This window comes from Chlorocebus sabaeus, chromosome 23 (assembly GCF_047675955.1).
Source record: "Chlorocebus sabaeus isolate Y175 chromosome 23, mChlSab1.0.hap1, whole genome shotgun sequence".
Lineage (NCBI taxonomy): Eukaryota > Metazoa > Chordata > Mammalia > Primates > Cercopithecidae > Chlorocebus > Chlorocebus sabaeus.
The window spans coordinates 24,236,476-24,250,162 of NC_132926.1; the positions used below are offsets into that span (position 1 = coordinate 24,236,476).

Below are 13,687 nucleotides of genomic sequence, written 5' to 3' on the forward strand. Positions count from 1 at the left end.
CTTTCTTTTTTTAATTTTTATAAATAGAGATGGGGTCTCACTATGTTGCCCAGGCTGGTCTCAAACTCTGAGCTCAAGCATCCTCCCACCTCAGCCTCCCAAAGTGCTGGGATTACAGGTGTGAGCCACTGCACCCAGACTGGTTTTTTTTCTCTTATTCTTTTTTATTCATTTCTTTTTCTTTTTTTTCTTTTTTTCTTTTTTTTTTTTTTTTTTTGAGGCAGAGTCTTGCTCTGTCGCCCAGGCTGGAGTGCAGTGGTGCGATCTCGACTCACTGCAACCTCTGCCTCCTGGGTTCACACCATTCTCCTGCCTCAGCCTCCCAAGTAGCTGGGACCACAGGTGCCCACCACCACGCCTGGCTAATTTTTTTGTATTTTTAGTAGAGACAGGGTTTCGCTGTGTTAGCCATGATGGTCTCGATCTCCTGACGTTGTGATCCGCCCACCTCAGCCTCTGAAAGTGCTGGGATTACAGACGTGAGCCACCGCGTCCAGCCCTTCTCTTTCTTCATTTAAAAAAAAAATTGTTAGTATTTGATTTTTATTTTTACTTTAGCATTGTGTGTTGATCCCATTATAAAGATCAGTTGGTCAGGTGGTCTTTGGGAGTGATTTTTCTTTTGAGGTGATCTAGACCAAGCTTCTCAGTAGCTTTTCTCAGTTTTAAGCTGACTTTGCGGCACTCTGCCTTCAAGCCCAGCAGTAAGTCCAACGTACGGCAGGGCCTCTTGTCCATCTCAGCTGAGAACACCCATGTCAGCAAACACCAGCTCCTCAACACCATCATCAAGGGTACCTTTGCCTATCAAAGCTGGCCTGGCACATCCTTACTGGGAAATATGTAGCCATGAGGATCATTGACCAGACTCAACAGAATTCCTCTAGCTTCCAGAGACGATCCCGCGAAGTTAAAAGCATGAAGGCTTAGAATCATCCCATCACGGTGAAATTATTTGAAGGGATTGAGACTGAGAACAAGATTCCTTGTCACAGACTACACCACTGGAGAAGAGTCCTCCTGCCTCATGGAAGTATGAAAGAAAAAGAGTGAAACCGTGACCCAAAGAGTTCAAGAAACCAGTGACTAACAGAAATTCTTGAGTTTTCAGGATGACAGACAAGAAATAACTTGCCAAATTGCTGAAATTCCTTCTGCTTACGAGATTTAAAAATTGACTGAAATTGGTTGGAACCAATATGGCCAAATGGAATCTGTGGAAAACAAGGTTTCTTACCTCACAGTCTGGATCTCCACCAGATGATTCATACTAACTCCTCCCAAATTTGCACATGCGACCCATGAGGAAGCATGAAGAGATGGCTGCATACGCTGGAGGACTTCCCAGACCTCCCCTTTCCTTCCACCAACCACCTGCTAATCTCAGAATTCACCCCCAAACCTTTTCTAATAATATTGCCTTAAAGCCAGCACAGGGAGACAGATTTGAGCTGGACTCCTATCTCCTTATTGGTCAACCTGCAACAAAAAGCTTTGCTTTTCCCCAGAACCTGGAGTCATTGTATTGGCTGGCAGCACATTGGGCAGTGAGCCCCTTTTGCTCGGTAACAAGACAACCAAGTCAAATTCCTCCAGATAGGATCTGCTGTGCGTTACTGTCACCAGAAGCTTGTTGTTCGTAGAGACTCAAAAGCAGATGGTTGGGCATGGTGACTGACACCTGTAATCCCAGCACTATGGGAGGCTGAGACAGGCAGTCCACCTAAGGTCAGGAGATGCACAAGAAGGAGAAGAGACCAGCCTAGCCAACATGGTGAAACCCTGTCTCTACTAAAAATGCAAAAATTAGCTGGGTGTGGTGGCATGCACCTGTAATACCACCTACTTGGGAGGCTGAGGCAGGAGAATTGCTTCAACCCAGGAAGCGGAGGTTGCAGTGAGCCAAGATCACACCACTGCACTCCAGCCTGGGTGACAAGAGCAAGAATCTGTCTCAAATAAATATACAGGCCAGGCATGGTGGCTCATGCCTTTAATCCCAGCACTTTGGGAGGCCAAGATGGGTGGATCACCTGAGGTCGGGAGTTGGAGACCAGCCTGACCAACATGGAGAAACCCTATCTCTACTAAAAATACAAAATTAGCCGGGCATGGTGGAAGATGCCTGTAATCCCAGCTACTCGGGAGACTGAGGCAGGAGAATCACTTGAACCTGGAAGGCAGAGGATGTAGTGAGCCGAGATTGCACCATTGCACTCCAGCCTGGGCAACAAGAGTGAAACTCTGTCTCAAAAAAAAAAAAAAATATATATATATATATATACACACACACACACACACACACACGTATATATATACACACAAATATGTGGCAGAAAACCTGCCCTTGGATGCTGACATGAACATCAAGATTGCAGACTTTGCATCGGCAACAAATTCACCTTTGTCAACAAGGTGGTTGTCTTCCTTCCAGTTATCTCTTTTGCTGCCCTGGAACTCTTCGTGGTCAAAAGTATGACGGACCCACCATAGATTTCAGGAGTCAGTTTCTATACACTGGTCAATGGATCCCTGCCTTTGATGGACAGAACTTCAAGGAGCTGTAGGATGAAGTACAGAGTGGAATGTATCACATTCACTTCTACTTGTTCATGGAAGGTGAAAACCTGCTTAAGAAATTTCTCATTCTCAATTCCAGCAAGAGAGACTCGTTGGAGCAAATAATCAATGCTCCATGGATGAATGTATTCCTTATCCCTCAAAACGATGAACTAAACCCTATGTGGAGCCATTTTATGACTACAAGGACCTTCCCCCTCACGTGGCAACAGACAGAGTTGATGGTGTCCGTAGGTTCCACATGAAGAGATTTAAGACTTGCCTTGGGAGTCTCCAGCGCTGCTGCCGCCGCCACCCGAGCCAGAGTGGGCTGGGCCGCCAAGGCAAGATGGTGGACTACAGCATGTGTGACCACATAGAGGTGTCTAATGATGAAGACGAGACGCACCCCAACATCGACAAGGCCAGCCTCTTCCACTGGCGGCACCAAGCCCGGGGGCAGCGCATGGAGCAGTTCCAGAAGGAGAAGGAGGAACTGGACAGGGGCTACCACGAGTGCAAGCGCAAGGTGGCCGAGTGCCAGAGGAAGCTGCAGGAGCTGGAGGTGGCCAAGGGCGGCAAGGCAGCGCTGGGGCGGCTGCAGGCCAAGGCGCAGCAGCTGCGCAAGGAGGATCCGGGCTGGGAGCAGAAGCTGGAGGAGATGCACAAGAAGGAGAAGAGCATGCCCTGGAACGTGGACACGCTCAGAAAAGACGGTTTCAGCAAGAGCATGGTCAACACCAAGCCCGAGAAGGTGGAGGAGGACTCAGAGGAGGTGAGGGAGCAGAAACACAAGACCTTCGTGGAAAAGTACGAGAAACAGGCCAAGCACTTCGGCATGCTCGTCACTGGGATGGCAGCCAAGAGTACCCGTCAGACAACGTCCACCTGGTGTGCGAGGAGACAACCAATTACTTGGTCATCTGATGCATTGATCTAGAGGTGGAGGAGAAATGTGCACTCATGGAGCAGTTGGTCCCCCAGACAATCGTCATGCAGTTTATCCTGGAGCTGGCCAAGAGCCTGAAGGTGGACCCCCGGGCCTGCTTCCGGCAGTTCTTCACTAAGACTAAGACAGCCGATCGCCAGTACATGGAGGGCTTCGACGACGAACTGGAAGCCTTCAAGGAGCATGTGCGGGTCGGTACCAAGCTGCACATCGAGAAGGCCATGAAGGAGTACAAGGAGGAGGAGCGCGAGAAGCGGCTCGGCCCTGGCGGCCTGGACCCCGTCGAGGTCTACGAGTCCCTCCCCTCCCCGAGGAAGTCCGGAAGTGCTTTGATGTGAAAGACGCCATCAGCAAGATGGACCCCACCGCCGCGAGGTACCACATGCAGCGCTGCTTTGACTCCGCCTCTGAGTCCCCAACTCTAAGGCCAGCGAGGCCAAGGTGGGAATGGAGGCGGGTCCCGGGGAACCGCTGCTGGAAACTGTTCCCAAGACGGGTGATAAGAAGGATGTCGGCGTGTGACCCGTCCCAGCCGCCACCGCCACCTGCTTGCAGGCCCCTACGCGCTCCTTTTCAGAAAACAGACGCCATCTCGCCCGCTCCTGGCTTCCTCCACTAGCGTTGGCCCAGCCGGGGGGCCCGCCGAGCCCTGCCTGGCCTCTCCACTGCCCCCACTCCCCAGCGCCCACTCAAGTCTCTGCTTTGAATCAAGGGGCTTCACTGCCTGCAGCCACTCACCAGCATTATGCCAAAGGCCGGGGGGTCCGGGGAGGGGCAGAGGTCGCCAGGCTGGTCCACCAGGTAGTAGGGGAGGGTCCCCAACCAAGAGACTGGCTCTGGTCACTGGGCTGTGTTTTCACTGTCGTCTGCTTTGTGTGTCTTCTATTTGGCAAACAGCGATTATGTTCCAATAAAGGATTTCACATGCTCGAGAAAAAAAAAAGACTTGCAATGGGCCAGAGGTACAACAAGGCGATGCCTTTCCATCTGCTCTTGGGCTACAAGAGGTCCAAGTTGGAGTCTGCACCATCCCTTTGCATCCCAAGCCTTTGGCAGATCTGACCAACAGCAGCACACTTTCCCATGCCACAAGGTACAGCGCAGGGTCTCTGCCAGCTCCAAGCTTGAGTCTCAGGGAGCCTACCACTCCCACCTTTAACTGCTGTATTAGTGTGCAAGCGCTGCCGTAATACCACAAACTGGAAGCTTAAACAGCAATTATTTTCTCATAGTTCTAGAGGCTAGCAGTCCAAGATCAAGGTGCCAACAGGGTTAGGTTCTTTTGAGGCCACCCTCCTTGTCTTGCAGAGTTTCCTCACTGTGTCCTCACATGGTGTTTCCTCTGTGCCCATGCATCCCTGGTGTCTCTTCCTCTTTTTATAAGGAAGCCTGTCCTGTTTGATTGGGACCCCATCCTTACGCCCTTATTTAAACTTTAAAGGCCTGGCTGGGCGCAGTGCCTCACACCTGTAATCCCAGCACTTTGGGAGGCCGAGGCAGGTGGATCACCTGAGGTCAGGAGTTCAAGACTAGCTTGGCCAACATGGTGAAACCCCATCTCTACTAAAAATATGGAAATTAGCTGGGGGTGGTGGCTATAATTCCAGGTACTAGGGGGGCTAAGTCAGGAGGATCACTTGAACCTGGGAGGCAGAGTAAGCCGAGATCATGCCACTGCACTCCAGCCTGGGCAACAGAGTGAGACTCTGTCTCAAAAAAAACTTTAAAGGCCTTAATTTTAAATCACCTTTTCAAAGGCCTTATCTCCAAATACAGTCACACTGGGGATTAGGGCTGTGACATATGAATGTTGGGGACATGGGGGTCACAATTCAGTCCTTAAAAATTGCTGCACTAAGAACATTCAGAGGAGCAAGGCGGATCCTCAAGAGGTTCTGGAGATGGGGCAGAAGCCAGGGGCACAGCCAATGTGCCTGCCAGTCCCCCCATGCAGCCTGGAGCCCTCTCCACAAACAGCAAGTTCTCCTTCAAGTTTATACAGAGGCATCTTTGTTTCAGGTTTGCCAAAAGGAACCTAAAAAAACTGAGTGGAGATGTTCAAACCTGAAGAGGCCAAGCCACACTTGCTACACTTTATATATAGTATGAAGATCTCAGGCTCCATGGAGCCCAATGAGATGATGTGGGAATTTGGCAAGGTGCTCAACACAAACAGCTGCCAGGGCAAGCTGAATAAGAAATGGTGCTGCTGTGCATGCCTGGTGTGCCAGGCCAGCAGGGCTTTGTGCAGCGGAAGGTGGAGGTCTGCAAACTCCCACTGCAGTCTCTCAGAGTTCAGTGGAAACGCATGAGTGGCACCTCCCTGGCCTTCAAAAGTATTGCCTCCAAACTCATGACAAAGATCCTCTCTACAAAACTCTACTCAGGCTCCCCTGAACTCTTGTTCACCTAGGCCTGACTCTTGGACTCCCGTGTCCATCTCTACATTGTACAGTTTTAGCAAGAATCCTGCTAAATTGGTTTAGACAGAAATCCCCCATCCTGCATGTCTAATCACCCCGATATCTCTTTTTTTTTTTTTTTTTTTTTTGAGAGAGAGAGTCTCAATCCATCACCCAGGCTGGAGTGCAGTGGCGTAATCTTGGCTCACTACAAGCTCTGCCTCCTGGGTTTACACCATTCTCCTGCCTCAGCCTCCCGAGCAACTGGGACTACAGGTGCCCGCCACCATGCCCGGCTAATTTTTTTATTTTTAGTAAAGATGGGGTTTCGCCATTTTAGCTAGGATGGTGTTGATCTCCAGACCTCATGATTTGCCTGCCTCGGCCTCCCAAAGTGCTGGGATTGCAGGCGTGAGCCACCGCACCCAGCCTAATCACCTCTGATATCTAACCTGTTTTCTCATCCTCCACTATCCCCCAGGTGATGTCTGATCACCTGGTCTGTCTGCAGCAAGAAGCCTGGTTAGGTCAGTACAGTCAGAATCTCCCTTATCACTGATGTTTTCCCTTAGTAATTTTCCATCCACTGACTGCCCCCTGTCCCCGTTCCTTGGCTATAAATTCCCACTTCCCCCTGCTGTATTTGGAATTCAACTCAATTCTATCCTGAAGGCTTTTTTTCCCTATTGCAATACTGAACAAAATCTGTTTTTACCACTTTAACTACTGCCAAGCTCTGGTTTTCTTAAACAACGAAGGAGATTAAGGTTTAAAAAGCTGTCAGGAGCCACCTAGGAGACAAGAGGAAGAGCGAACTGGCCACCAGGCACTCAGCTCCACTCCAAGCTGCAGAGATTAAACTGGACTGTTTCTGGGGCACTTCTCCTGTCCCATGCCCTGCATCTTTTTTTCTTCCATATTTGTAGGTGAGGGAAGATGGTTCTGTAAAATAAAGATTAAAATTAAAAAAAGAAAATTCTTCTCTTCCCTCCTTCCTGTTTCCTTTCCCTGTTCCTTCTGCTTCCTCTCCCCTTTATGGGCTCCTGAGCTATGCTACAAGACTTTGATTACATACAGGGAGAATTGGGCAAATAATTGAATACATCTAAGATAATGGGAACCAGGTTTCTCACTGGAGGGAGTTACAAATATGGAAAAGAGGAGGACAAAAATAAATCTGATGTTGAATTGGAATTGGAGATATTGGTGTGGACTCGTGGCTTTTAATATAAAGAGAAATAAATATATATGTGTGTATGTGTCCATTCTATCGACTAAGATGGCCTAGGAGCATGACATACCAGTACCAGTGAGTACTCCTAGTGCCCAGATCTTGGTTCCTACATACCATTCCCCACTAAAGAAAATCAAGGCTCTTTGGAGAAATGGCAGACTCCAGGGCTAGGTAGGGAAATACAAGATAAACTTGAAACATTTTTTGTTCCAGAAAGAAAGGAAGGGCTCAAAGAATGATGAGAACATACCACGAAGACACAGAAGTATCTATAATTAATCTAGAGCAAACATTATTCTAAATAGGGAAATGCTAAAATCTTTCCTTTTAAAATCAGGAATGGGACAAGATCCCACTAATACCACTACTATTCACATTGTGAAGGTCTGAGCCAATATAGATATAAGAAAGAAATTGAAGTTTTAGGAATTGGAAGAAAAAATAAATCCATACTAAATTGTATATTAAATGATTGTTTAAAAAGAAAACTCAATAGAATAGACAAACTATGAGAATTAAAGTTTAGCAAGAAGCCTGGTTATAGGATTCTTTTCACATTTTTAATTTTTTTATTCAGGTAAAATAAACATATATAATTTATCATTTTTACCATCTTTAAGTGTGCAGTTCAGTGGTAATAAATTCATTTATATTCTTTTTTCCCTTTCATCCCTCCCCACCCTACCTCCCCTTCTCAGCCTCTAGTAACCACCAGTCTACTCTCTATCTTTATGGGATCCACTTTTTTAGCTCCTGCATATGAATCTCTCCGTGCTTGGCTTATTTTACTCAATATAATGTCCTTCAGTTTCATCCATGTTGCTGCAAATAACAAGACTTAATTCTTTTTATGGCTGAATAATATTCCATTGTGTACATATACCACATTCTCTTTATCCATTTATTCACTGGTGGCCACTTTGGTTGATTCTACAGTTTGGCTATTGTCAATAGTGCTGCAATAAACATGGGAGTGCAAATATCTCCTTGATATACTGATTTCCTTCCTTTTGGATGTATATCCAGTAGTGGAATTGCTGGATCATATGGAAGTTCTACTTTTCATTTTCTGAGGAGCCTCCATTCTATTGTAGAATCAATATTTTTATGTTGTATTTCCATATACCAGAAACAAACAATTATAAAATATAATTTTTTTAAATCCATTTACAATTGTTAAGAAAATACTTTTTTTCTACATAGAAAAAAGAACTAAAGATATGTCAGAACTACAGAGGAAAGTATAAAACTTTATTAGGATATTAAAATCTAAATAGAAGGAGAAATATACTATGTCCGTGGGTAGAAAGACTAAATTGTAGAGATATGCATTCTCTCCAAATTCATCTACAGATTCAACACAATACTTCAACAGGGTTTTACATGGAAGTTGATAAAATGATTCCAAAATACACATGGAAGAGGAAAGGACAAAGAATAACTAGGATCCTCCAAAGAAAAGCAGGACAGAGGACTTGCCACACAAGCTATCAGGAATTATACTAAACCTACACTAATTATGACTTTATTAACCATTACAAACCCATTGTAATGAGCAGTTCAGTATTATAAGCCTATAGTAATTACCTGTAGTAATACTTTATAATTATTATAAACCTATAGAAATATAATCATATTGGTGCAAGGTCGGATAAATTGACAAAAGGGATGAATGGAGTGGAACGGAAGGGAATGAAACGGAATGGAGAGCTTCAAAACAAACCCGCACATTTCATAATGTTGATGCACAACAGAGGTGGCATGTCACATCACTGGGGAAAGGAATAACTTCAAGAAACGAAGCACCTTTTAAAAATGTAATCCATTTGGAAAAGGAGAAATTAGATTCCTGCCTCACACTATATCCAAAAATCAACTTCAGATGTAATAAAGACATAAATGTCAAAACAAGACTTTTAAATAAAAAATATAAGGAAAGTTTTGGCTGGGCACAGCGGCTCACAACTGTAATCCTAGCAATTTGGGAGGTCAGGGTGGGAGGATCACTTGAACTCAGACTCCGTCTCAAAAAAAAAAAAAAAAGAACTCCTATACAACAATTACAAAAGCACAAACAATTCTCTGTAGGGATAACCACACTTTTTCTTAAAGGGACAGATAGCAAATATTTTTGTATTTGAGGTCCATACAACCTCTCTGGCAACTACTCAATCATTGTTCAAAAGTAGTGAAAGAAAATGCATAACAGATCAACCACATTTCAGTGAAACTTTATTTACAAAAACAGAGAGCCAGTCCAATGGCCTTAGCTTCCCAACCCTTCTAGTAGACTAAGAATTTGAGTTGAAAATTTTTTTAATTAGAATTTAAATCAATTTGCTTTGTTATATAATAAAATATTGCAAAACCCAGTGACTTAAAGCAACAAACATATTATGTCTATTATGTCCCTCTCTCTCTCTCTCTCTTTTTTTCTTTTTTCTTTTTTCTTTTTTTTTTTTTTTTTTTTTTTGATGGAGTTTCATTCTTGTTATCCAAGCTAGAGTGCAGTAGCAGGATCTCAACTCACTGCAACCTCTGTCTCCCAGGTTCAAGAGATTCTCCTGCCTCAGCCTCCCAAGTAGCTGGGATTATAAGCATGCACCACCATACCTGGTTAATTTTTGTATTTTTAGTAGAGATGGGATTTCACCATGTTGGCCAGCCTGGTCTGGAACTCCTGACCTACAGTGATCCTCCCACATGAGCCCCCCAAAGTACTGGGATTACAAGCGTGAGACACCGTGCCCGGCCAAAGTCTCTTGATTCTATGGGTCTGCTGAGCAGTTTTTCTGGTCTGGGTCAGCTTGACAAATCTATGCTGTCAGTTGGAAGCTTGACTAGGACTGGAAAGTTTAGGATGGCTTCACTCCCATTAATGTTCCTTTGACCAAAGCAGGTCATATGTCCAAGCCCAGATTCAAGATTCAAGAAGTAGATAAACTAAACTTCATCATTTCTTTGTTTTTTGTTTGTTTGTTTGTTTTGTTTTTGGAAACAGAGCCTTGCTCTGTTTCCCAGGCTGGAGTGCAGTGGTGCAATCTCAGCTCACTGCAACCTCCGCCTCCCAGGTGCAAACGATTCTCATACCTCGGCCTCCCGAGTAGCTGGTACTACAGGCATGCATCACTACATCCGTTTAATTTCTCTATTTTTAGTGGAGTTTCACCACATTGGCCAAGCTGGTCTGGAACTCCTGGCCTCAAGTGGTCCACCTGCCTCAGCCTCCCACAGTGCTGGGATTACAGTTGTAGGCCACCTTCATCTCTTGATCCTCCCGCCTCAGCCTCCCAAAGCACTTGATAGAAAGAAGAGCAAAGTCAGGAGGCAAAAGGGAGTGTAATCCAAGATGGGAGGCATTTATAGCCATTTTACAATTGAATTGTAAACCTTTAAGCAACCATGATACGAATTCATAGTCTAGGCAATAATCAGTGGCTGTACATGTATAACTGAAAATCACTAACTTATGCTAGCCTCTGTGGCTTGGCTCCTAAAGGAAAACTTTCCATCAATAACAAGTTTATAGGCCAGAGGCGGTGGCTCACGCCTGTAATGCCAACACTTTGGGAGATGGAGGCAGGCAGACTGCTTGAGCTCAGGAGTTCAAGACCAGTCTGGGCAACATAGTGAGACCTTGTCTCTACTAAAAATCAAAAAAAAAAAACAAAAAAACAAAAAAAAAAACAACACACAGTTCTTAGAACAGTCCCCTATTTTATTTTTCACAGAACTCTCTTGTCCAAATGTATCAACTAAGACACTTCTATAAGCATAGTATTTATATTAATGACTCCCAAGAGAATAAGCATTCCTTGACCCCTGGTCCTACCCAGAGAGATTTTTCTAGAATTGGGGTAGGGGAAGGGAAGGTAAGGAATATCCTTTGTGAATAGTTATTCAGATAAACCACAAAATTTTATAGTTAGTCAATGAAAAACATATAACTATGTCTTTTAACACAAATTATAGAAAGCATGACATTTATAAAATGGAGACAAGGTTTTTAAAAATTGAGAGATGAATGCAGTGGTGCATGCCTGTCACCCCAACACTTTGGGAGGCTGAGGCAGGAGGATTGCTTGAGCCCATGAGCTCAAGGCCACAGTGAGCTAGGGTCATGCCACTGTCCTGCAGCCTGGGTGACAGAGCAAGACCCTGTCTCTTTAAAAAAAAAAAAAAAAATCTATATATATATATACACACACACACACACACACACACATACATACACACATACATACATAGAGGGAGGGAGAGAGAAACACCAACCAGATAGTGGAGAGTTTCCTGTTTGCAGGTATACCCTGAGTTTGGTAGAAGTCATTTCTCTCCAAAAGAGACCCCGTAGGCCACAGTCACACAGCAAGCATCCCTGAGAAAGCCACAGAAATACTATTATCTTGGCTGAATCCATTCCCTGACTGGCTGGCACTTGGCAATCTGACAAGTGTTTTACATTCAAAAGGTCAAGCTCTGAGTGAATCTGCCCAGAGACTCTAGTGAAGAGTGCCTTGCCACTCACGCCTGGATGCCCAGGCCTGGCGCCAGTCCCCTGTCCCTGCCATTCTGACAGCTGTGGAAGAAGGACCCAGGTTCCCAGCTTGGGCTGTCAGCACATGCAGGGCAGCCCTTTTGTTGAAGGTCAAAGTCTAATTCTCACTCCAGGGAGCCTTCTCTCTGGCTCTCTTTCTTCCAGCATGTCCATCTTAATAATTGCTTATATTTTTCTGCTACTTTATAGTCTTCAAGACATTTTCCCCTTCACAATCTCATTTGATCCTCTCAAACAGAAGGAGGGTGTCAGAACAATCATGAGTCTTCGTTTTGTAAAAAGAAAGACTAGGCAATTGAGTTCTGGGAGAAAAGTGTAGGGACAGAAAGATGTGATACTTTTCCTCCCCCATCATAAGGGTCACGACTGACACTCCTATAACAAACACAGGTTAACAGGAGAAAAGCATAACAAATTTATTTAATCAAAGTTTTATGTGACTCAGGAGCCTTTAGAATGAACACCAAAGATATAGGGAAAGTTGTCTGGTTTGTTTTTGTTTTTGTTTTTGTTTTTGTTTTGAGACGGAGTTTCGCTCTTGTTGCCCAGGCTGGAGTGCAGTGGCACAACCTCCATCTCCCAGGTTCAAGAATTCTCCTGCCTCAGCCTCCTGAGTAGCTGGGATTACACCATGCCCGGCTAATTTTTGTATTTTTAGTAGAGACGGAGTTTCCCCCATGTTGGCCAGGCTGGTCTCAAACTCTTGACCTCAGGTTATCCGCCCACCTTGGCCTCCTAAAGTGCTCGAATTACAGGTGTGAGCCACCGCACCTGGCCAGCTGTCCATTTTTATGCTTAGATTGGATGAAAAATGGACAGCCATGTAGAAATATGATTGAACTAAAAGAGTATGACCCAATGCTAATAGACTGCATGGGGAACCCCAACAAGGCCTATGCAGATTCTTCTTGCCCTCTGTGTTGTAGCATTTCTTCCTCCTAGGTATGGATGAGGCAGGACCCCTCTGGAATGACAGTCTTCTGACCTAATATTGCACAAGGATAAGCCAGAGAATTTCTTTATGGCCAGCTCCTAGCCAGAATGGTAAAGAAAGGTTACAGTAATTATTCTAGTTTTTATGGCTGGCTTTGGAAAGGAGAAGTTCTAGTTTCTATGACCCACCCTGGGGAAGAGGAATTCTGACTTGCTTCAAGACAGAATGAAGGGTAAGAGACAGCAAGGCAGGAAATCTAAGAGACCTTGGTTCTCAGGTTGCTTCTGAGGCCTTCTAACATCCTTTAATTTATTGCTTCTCCACCTTTTGGCTAAGATCAAGTGTAGTAGCTGTTCTTATCAGTTTAATATTTGATATGTCCTCTATCCAAGGGCAATATATTAAATGGATTTTTGGATCAGGGAGATAGAATAGGAGCTTGCTCCATCCACTCCACACATTGATTGGTATTGCAGTACCTCCAGGAATGATGCATCCCTCCAGGAGATTTTTATTTTCAATCCTTTAATTTTAAAGTGCTCAGCATGCCAAAGTGCCATACTTTGAAGTATCACTTTCTGAGCCCCAGCAGAAGCATAACATAGTGGTTAAAAACAAAGGCTCCAGAGTTAGCCTTCTGCCCATTACTCACCAGGTAATCTTGGCACACTAATCTCTCTGACTCAGGTTTCCTATGTAGACACTAGACATGATAATTTCCCTATATCCTAAGTCTTTTTGCAAGAACAAAGTATGAAAATATAAGTAAAATGTCTGCCATATAACAATAGCACAATAAATCACCAGTATTGTTTTTATTATTTGTATTGCTTTCGTTGTTATCACATAGCTAGTGATCTAACACTAGCTATGTGATAACGCTAGCCATGTGGCAAAGTGGAGACACGCATCCATGACCTGAAAGTCATACTACCTACCTTCACCTTTCAGTAAAGAAGTGGGAACTCTGGCTGCCCTGCTCTCACAAATGAGAAGCAAGCTATCCCATGAGGTGTGGTCTAGGGTTCCCCATTAGACTGTTGTTGTTCTTCTT

The 13,687-nt window shown here is 44.7% G+C and overlaps 1 non-coding gene and 1 pseudogene across 1 annotated transcript; both read left to right on the forward strand.

Annotated features, from left to right (window-relative positions):
- The first annotated feature begins 2,908 nt into the window (after positions 1-2,908).
- LOC103244881 (hsp90 co-chaperone Cdc37 pseudogene) lies at positions 2,909-4,030 on the forward strand (annotated as a pseudogene).
- An 8,914-nt stretch (positions 4,031-12,944) lies between these two features.
- Positions 12,945-13,134, forward strand: LOC119618425 (U2 spliceosomal RNA). The gene has a single exon (XR_005234732.1). It is a non-coding gene; the product is annotated as a U2 spliceosomal RNA (small nuclear RNA).
- The last annotated feature ends 553 nt before the right edge of the window (positions 13,135-13,687 follow it).